Source organism: Erigeron canadensis, chromosome 5, assembly GCF_010389155.1.
Source record: "Erigeron canadensis isolate Cc75 chromosome 5, C_canadensis_v1, whole genome shotgun sequence".
NCBI classification, from domain to species: Eukaryota; Viridiplantae; Streptophyta; class Magnoliopsida; order Asterales; family Asteraceae; genus Erigeron; species Erigeron canadensis.
Window position 1 is genome coordinate 450,720 of NC_057765.1, and position 7,634 is coordinate 458,353.

The 7,634-nt window shown below is 32.6% G+C and overlaps 1 long non-coding RNA gene across 1 annotated transcript; it reads left to right on the top strand.

Annotated features, from left to right (window-relative positions):
- Nucleotides 1-3,305: 3,305 nt before the first annotated feature.
- LOC122602225 lies at nucleotides 3,306-5,526 on the top strand. The gene is made up of 3 exons (XR_006324184.1): nucleotides 3,306-4,114; nucleotides 4,322-4,557; nucleotides 4,645-5,526. It is a non-coding gene; the product is annotated as an uncharacterized LOC122602225 (long non-coding RNA).
- Nucleotides 5,527-7,634: the final 2,108 nt, after the last annotated feature.

A 7,634-nucleotide genomic window follows, 5' to 3' on the forward strand; every position in this document is an offset into this window, starting at 1 on the left:
CCACTCTGCATCGGATCCCACAAAACTCATCATCAATTATTCTCTGCCTTTTTTTTCTCCTGGTAATTCTTATGTATCGAGTTACGGAGTAGAATTGCCTTATATTTCGATATAGGGAAATCATAAATACTCCTAATATAATGGCCTAATATATGATATATCATGTAGTAACGAATGCTTCTATTTAGAATGTTAATTACTAACGGTTTGTTTTAAATGAATTACACCATTGAAAATATTTATAGCGGGGCAAACTTAAGGGTTGCGCAACATTCAAACACAAAAAATCACCAACATCAAATAATAGAAAGTTTATTTTAATTTACTCTTCTTTATCTTTATCTTCTTTTTATGTTTGATAATTCTACCTTTAAATTATTAGAATTATCCTTAATTTTTTATATTTTTCCATTAATTAATTATAATTTGCATTCTAAACCTTTAACAATTAACATTTTAAGCCCTTATCTTATAAAAGTTTTCAGTATCACAATTATATCAACCTACAACACTTAACACCGCCATCACCACCAATAATACTATCACTGACACCACTATATCGCCGGCACATTGTGCGGATACTATGCTCGCCTTATTTACTGCAAACTCCGAAAGAGAAAGTAGTATCAAAATAATAAAGTACTAGTATTAAAAATATAAAATCACCTAGAGAATAAATTCCTATCTTTCCACCGACGAAAAAGAAAAATCACCATAAACAAAGCAACTTTACACACAAGAATCAAATTACCACATCAATACATCATCATCATCATAAAATTATATAGCTCTGTAAAAATTCCACCCACCCACCCAACAGTTGGATACAACCCATACTCATTATTCATAGCTCTGTATGTATGTATAGTTATAATTATTCCTTATAGAATCTTTCATACCAAAATATGGAAGATTTTAGATCCAAGTCATACAATGCAAATGGTATGCAAAGACAACCTTATAACAACAACCATGCAAATAATATTCAAGATTTCAGATGTTATAGTACTTCATATGCATCAACATCACAAACTGGTCAAATGGATCAATATAACCATCATCCAAAGTTTGAGAAAAATAAGTCAACAAGTGGATCATCATCCATGTCAAGAAACTGGAGCATAAGTGACCCTGAATTGCAAAGGAAGAAAAGGGTTGCTGGCTACAAGGCCTATACTGTTGAAGGTAAAGTCAAAGGCTCTTTTAAAAAGAGCTTTAAATGGATCAAAGATAAGTACACACAAATGGTTTATGGTTTGAGGTCATGACCTATATATATATGATTTTAGATCTTTGAAGAAACAAACAAAAAAAAAAAGAATTAATACATCTTTGGTTTTTGATCATATATTTATATATATGTATGAGTTTTTTTGTTTAATGATGGTGTTCATGAGGTTGGTTTAAGGTTGGAATTGTGAAATAATGAGAAAAGTTTGATCTTTATTGGTGCTTAGAATCATATAATATTTCTCATCATGTCAATGTGTGTCATCTTGCTAGTGTTAAGGTTTGTGATGTTTTGTAGTAGTATATAGGAACCAAGTAATTTTCCTTGTATTGGCATAAATAATAAATCCAGATTTGTCTTATTCATCAACTCTAGATGGTTACTCCCTTGATTTGCTGTCTAATACTCTAATTCAAACATCCGGCAAAAAAATGAGCCTTTTGTTTTTGTTTGTGTTTTTTATCTTCATCCTATGTACGTCCAAGTTATACGTCTGCGCGATGCGGTGGTATAATGGCGGTGGTAGTGGTGGTGCCGTGGTGGTGACGGGTCACGGCGGTGGTGGTGACGGGTCACGGCGGTGGCGGTGGCGTTTTTAATGTAGAAGTAATTGATTTAAAAAAGGATAATGTAGTTGTTTAAGTAAATTAAGTTCATGTTAGCAATATTTTAAGTGGACTATGTGCAATAGATATCTTAAAATAGAGAATAATAAAAAAATAACACTTTGGAATTATGAATAACTTAGTTGAACAAAATTTTTAAAAAAAACTAATTGCTCTCAATACATAGAATAACCAAAATAATGATCAAAGTTAAATGTTCAATCATGTCTTTCCTAACTTATAAAGGATTATAAGACATGTAATATGGATTATTGAACCATGTTGAAATTGTCATTTAATTAAGAACACTGATGATCGAACAATACTTTTTTTTTTTTCACATTCCATAACAAATACAACTGTATGGTATGTGAGATAATAATTAGTGAACTATGACAAAATGTCTATGTTATGTATTGATATAATCGGGGGTCTATGTTATGTAACGAACTTACCAAAACTGTCTAAGTGATACATGTTACCGGGTAATCTATAGGTAGCCGGTTATCATTCAAAGGGATAATGACCTGTGAATGTAGTGAACTATGACAAAATGTTTATTTTATGTATTGATCTAATCGAGGGTCTATGTCATGTAATGAACTTACCAAAACTGTCTATAAGTGATGTATGTTATTGATTGTTTCCAACTCCTCCCGAGTATTTGAGAACTGCTATTTTCTTGTTTCCATTTAGTTATTTATTAATATCCCGAAAAGAGAAATGATGAATTCTGAGGTCAAGGGGATTTGATCTTTTCAGCTTTAGGCTTGTAATGCGTTCTTCTAAGTTTGTTCTCATTGTTTGTTTGTGTGGGTTGTATATATGTACCCTTAGATTTGTGTGTGTCAATGTGTATATGTTTGAGAATATATGTAATGATTGGTTTCAGGTTCTTGACCTTATAAGGGATCGTAATCTTCAAATGCGATTTTAATTTTTGAGATCTTTGATTTTTTGGTATATGATTGTGTTAGGGTTGATCAGAAAAATGGGGAGGTAGGTGGCGGCCAGAAGATATGAAGGTGTTTATAGTTTTTATATAATTACAGAACTTATATACATATATGTTTCCATAACTTATATTTATTTATATATGTTAAATTAATTAATTAATTATTAAGATTAAAAAAATAAAGTGAAAAAAATTGATGACCGGCTTTAGCCTATAACATGCATCCCTTAGACAGTTTTGGTAAGTTCGTTACATAACATAGACCTCCGATTAGATCAATACATAACATAGATATTTTGTTATAGTTAACTACATCCACATGTCATTATCCCTTAAAAAAATGGATGGTAACAGGCTACCTGTAGATTACCCGGTAACATGCATCACTTAGACAGTTATGGTAAGTTCGTTACATAACATAGACATTTTGTCATTGTTCACTATATTCACAGGTCATTATCCCGTATAGTATGTATATTGTTATAGATTGTTTTTAGTTTTAAAAATCAGCAATGGATAAATGGTTACCACTTTCACGCATATGTGTTCATGTCAGTTCGTTTTCTAGCAACGTCTTAAAGGATTTGCATCATTATGTGTTAGATGAGTATAACATTGTTAAGGTTCTCTCATCAAATTTGCATATAACAAGATTCGAATTTGAGACTTTACGAAGAAACTACATTGTAAAAAACATCTGACCACAAATCTAACATAATAGCCGGTCACTAATCAACTTAGACTATTGGGACTAGCCCATTCCCACCAAAAAAATTCGTGCGGATCGCCCCGGGAACGCCCCACTTCGGCCCCGGGGGGCGTTCCGAATGGTGAAAAAACGAGCCCCGTTGCATTTTGAACGCGTCCATTTAATTGGAATTTAGTGAGGTTTGACCTCGGGGACATCATCCATCCGTCCACTTCCGATTTCTTTTTTTTTTACTCATTTCCTTTTCTAAAATATATACAAAACACACACAACACATATATATTTTTACACCCTTTCTTCTCCATCTCTCCCTCTATTCTTCTTCAAAAAATCATACCTTTTTCATCCAAATCAACCGAAAATGTTTCCCAATCAGTGGGGTTTGAACCTTTTCTCCAATCAAAACGCGGACAACAATCAAAGAACACCCCTGCAACACAACTTCGATGACCCGAATCTTCACAATAATCCGGATTTTATTCAATCACTTGGTACAATGAACATTGGATCATCGATGACTCCCTCTGGACATAGAACCCCGTGGATTCGACAAGATAACTTCGGTTTTGGACCTTCTCCGTCGGGTTTCGCTCAAACACCCGGCGCCATGTTTGGTAATTTTTGGATTTATTCATATATACATATATATTTTCGGTTATAAATATATATATAAATTTTTTTTTCGATTTTATATATATATATACATATATATTTTCTGTTTTATATATAAATATATATTTTTATATATATATTTCGGATATATATATATATGTGTATATATAAATCTTGATATATTTTTCGTTTATGTGTTTGTTTTTAAGACTCACAACGGATGGTTAATACACCACCGGCATCGAGCTCCTTTTATGAAGATGTGGAGGAGGTTCAGGAGACACAACCCGAAGTTAGTGTTTCGTCTCCGCAAAAAGAGAAAAGAAAACATCGGAAGAAACAAACCGAGGCCCGAAGAAAATCGCCTCTCAAGTAAACTGGTCGGAAGAGGAAAGTTTGGCGTTATGTCGATCTTGGGTCGATGTATCTGAGGACCCAAAATGCGGTATAACATCATCACATATATATATATATATGTATATATAAAACCGTATGATATATATATATATATTTGTGTATTTGTTTTTTGTAGCAAATTATCAAAAGGTTCGGACCTTTTGGTTGAAGATTCAAGAAGGATATCACAAAATCTTGGAGAGACCGACTTACCGGGGTATTGAATCATTACAGGGGAAGTGGCGGAAAATTAGGACTAGTGTCACCATGTTTAATGGTATTATAACTAGGCTTAGTGGTTCGGGTTATCAAAGTGGTAGTAGCCAAAAAGATTTGATTAGTAATGTTGTTAGTGAATACAATGTTCAGTTTCCGATTTTTAAGTTTTTGAAAGAATGACAGTGTTTGAGGAGAAGTTCGAAGTGGGAGGTTATTGAGAGTTGGGAGGCGATGAGTAGTCCTGGTGAGCCGAGTTCAAAACGGTCGAAGACAACATCAGAAAGTTCGGGTCAACAAAGTGTGGGGTCGTCTGCGAGGGTTGCATTCGACCTTAATGATACTGATGAGGGGGAACCGCAGCCAGAACTATCTAGGTTAGGTCGTCCGGTTGGGAGGGATACGACAAAAAAATCCGACCGTGGGGGGGGGGGGGTTCACGGAAGGGGAAGACTGCGGCGTCGGTGGATGTGGAGGCGTATAACATAGCAATGGAGATGCGGAGTTTACAAGAAGTTGGCAAGGCACGCCAAGAGATCGAATTGAAGAAGCTTGAACTTAAGTCGAAAAAACAACCAAGCAGAAATATGGACTTATTGTTTAGGGACGTGTCTACTGTCCCGCCGGAAAATCGACTAGCTTTGCTAGAGGAGCAGGCTAGAATTCGTGCCGAGTATGGATTTCAGTAGTTTTAGTATGTTTACTTTTCTCCTTTTCATTCCTCCATGTTTTATTTAGTACTGTTAGTTTAAATATTAAGACGTTTTATTTTTTAGTAATTTTAGTATGTATTGTATTAAGACGTATCAATTTTTAGTAGCTTTTATTTATAAACTTTAATCATATATCTATACATAACTACTTAAAAATAATATATATATATATATATATCAAAATATACATATATACAATTATTTTATTAAAAAAAAGAAAAGGAATGCCTTGAGGGCATTACTCCACCCCAAAGGAATGGGAGGAATGCCTAATATGATTAGTATAGGACACGTGTCGCGTTTTGAATGGTGGAGGGGCATTCCCCGGATGTTCTACTCCTATTAGTCTTATGCGCATGCTTTGTCACGGATTGGCTTAAACAACTAATTTCTTTCTTTCTTTTTTAATAGTACACAAAGAAACATAAGAACGATTTATTTGTTTCCATTTAATTATTACTTGTATATGTCATATTTCTTTACTTCTATGTAAATAAAACTACTATTCTTTCCTTTTCAACTTTTACCTTTTAGAATACTTAAACTACCATTTTCACCTAATATATATACTTATAATACTCTCAATGTAATTATATACAACATATATTCATTAACATTTAAAATAACTACACAACCCTCATTTATATCAATTAATCACACCACCACCGTTAGCACCGTCACCTGTCATCACTGTCATCATCATTGTGCATTGCGCTGATACTAGTCTAATAACTATTTATTAGATTAGGTTCTATCAATAATAATCTATTTGACATTCTTTTGATCATAAAGATTGATATTCTAAGTTATATGTTTGTTGCACCTTCTTTTACGTTGTTTAGATGTTTTATGTTTTAACATATATGACTCTCGAATAAGCCCAATGACAAAAAAAAATATGGATCCTACAAACCCAAAATAAAAAACCCAACCCTCAAAAACATCTATATGACCTCTGAAAACATCTAGAAACCATCAATGGGTATTTCTAAACATGGTTTAAAAGTAAGTGGTATCCAGATCACAACCTTAAATATGTTACCATCATATCGTCTCAAAATTATAGTACACGTTACCATATTTTAAAACAAATAAGAAGGTTTAATGGTGTATGTTATGATTAAATTAAATATCTGATAAAAGAGTAAAGAAAAATTAGATGGCCCTATGCTCACAACTTGGAGGCCTTCATTAAGGGTGTAGACAGACTAATTTAAAACGATACTACGTACGTACTCTTTCCAGAATCTAATAATATTCGAGCCACTCACACACAAGTATCTATCTTTCTTCATTGGGGAAAAAGGATACGTGGAAGTAGTGTGTGGCAATTAAGTGGTCAATGGTGGTGGTCGGAGATAATCATGGTGGTGGTGATGGTGGTCAGAGATGGAAGGAAGAAGGAAGAAAAAGGAGGAAATACATTGCACTTTTTGTACTTTTTTAAACCCTTGTACTAAAAACAATTTTCCTCTCTCTATATATATATATACTAGGATTTTTTTACCCGCACGATGTGCGGCTGCTTTAATGAAACGCTTAATATGTGAACAAATGAGTTAATGGAATGAATCAATAATGATCGTAAAAAAAACATATAGACAAACAATCTATTTAGTTTCACTTAATTAAATTAGCAATAACGTATTCATTATCCAATCATTAAACTAATTGTTATGTACACTTGTTTTGAACTAACTCTTCGTCTGCCATCATAATATTTTTCTCATCATCACAATGAAAAATTGTATTGTTAAATAACAAAAGAAAAAAGAGATTATATTAACCATATCATAAAATTCAAAAAAAGATAAAAGAATTAAACCAAAAATTGTACATAATTTCCATGGTGGTATGAATGAAAGAATTAACATAACTCTTTCAGAAAGTTATGATATTATACAAAGCTCTTAACTTATATAAGATGAATATAATTTAGTGGTGATAAAAAAACTTATAAACTTTAAATATTGCCACTAATGATTAATGCGATGAGAGTTCCAACTAACCAACGGCCTGAGCAAACTTTCATATAATCCCCATAAAAAAACGAAATGAACCTCATATAAATGTTGAATAAAAAAGATAATGAAATATCATTAGGTATAGACGTGATTTTTTAAACTAAAGAGAAGATATCATTTTATCTAATGAGAAAATCTTAAATTCTTACAATATATATATATATATATATATA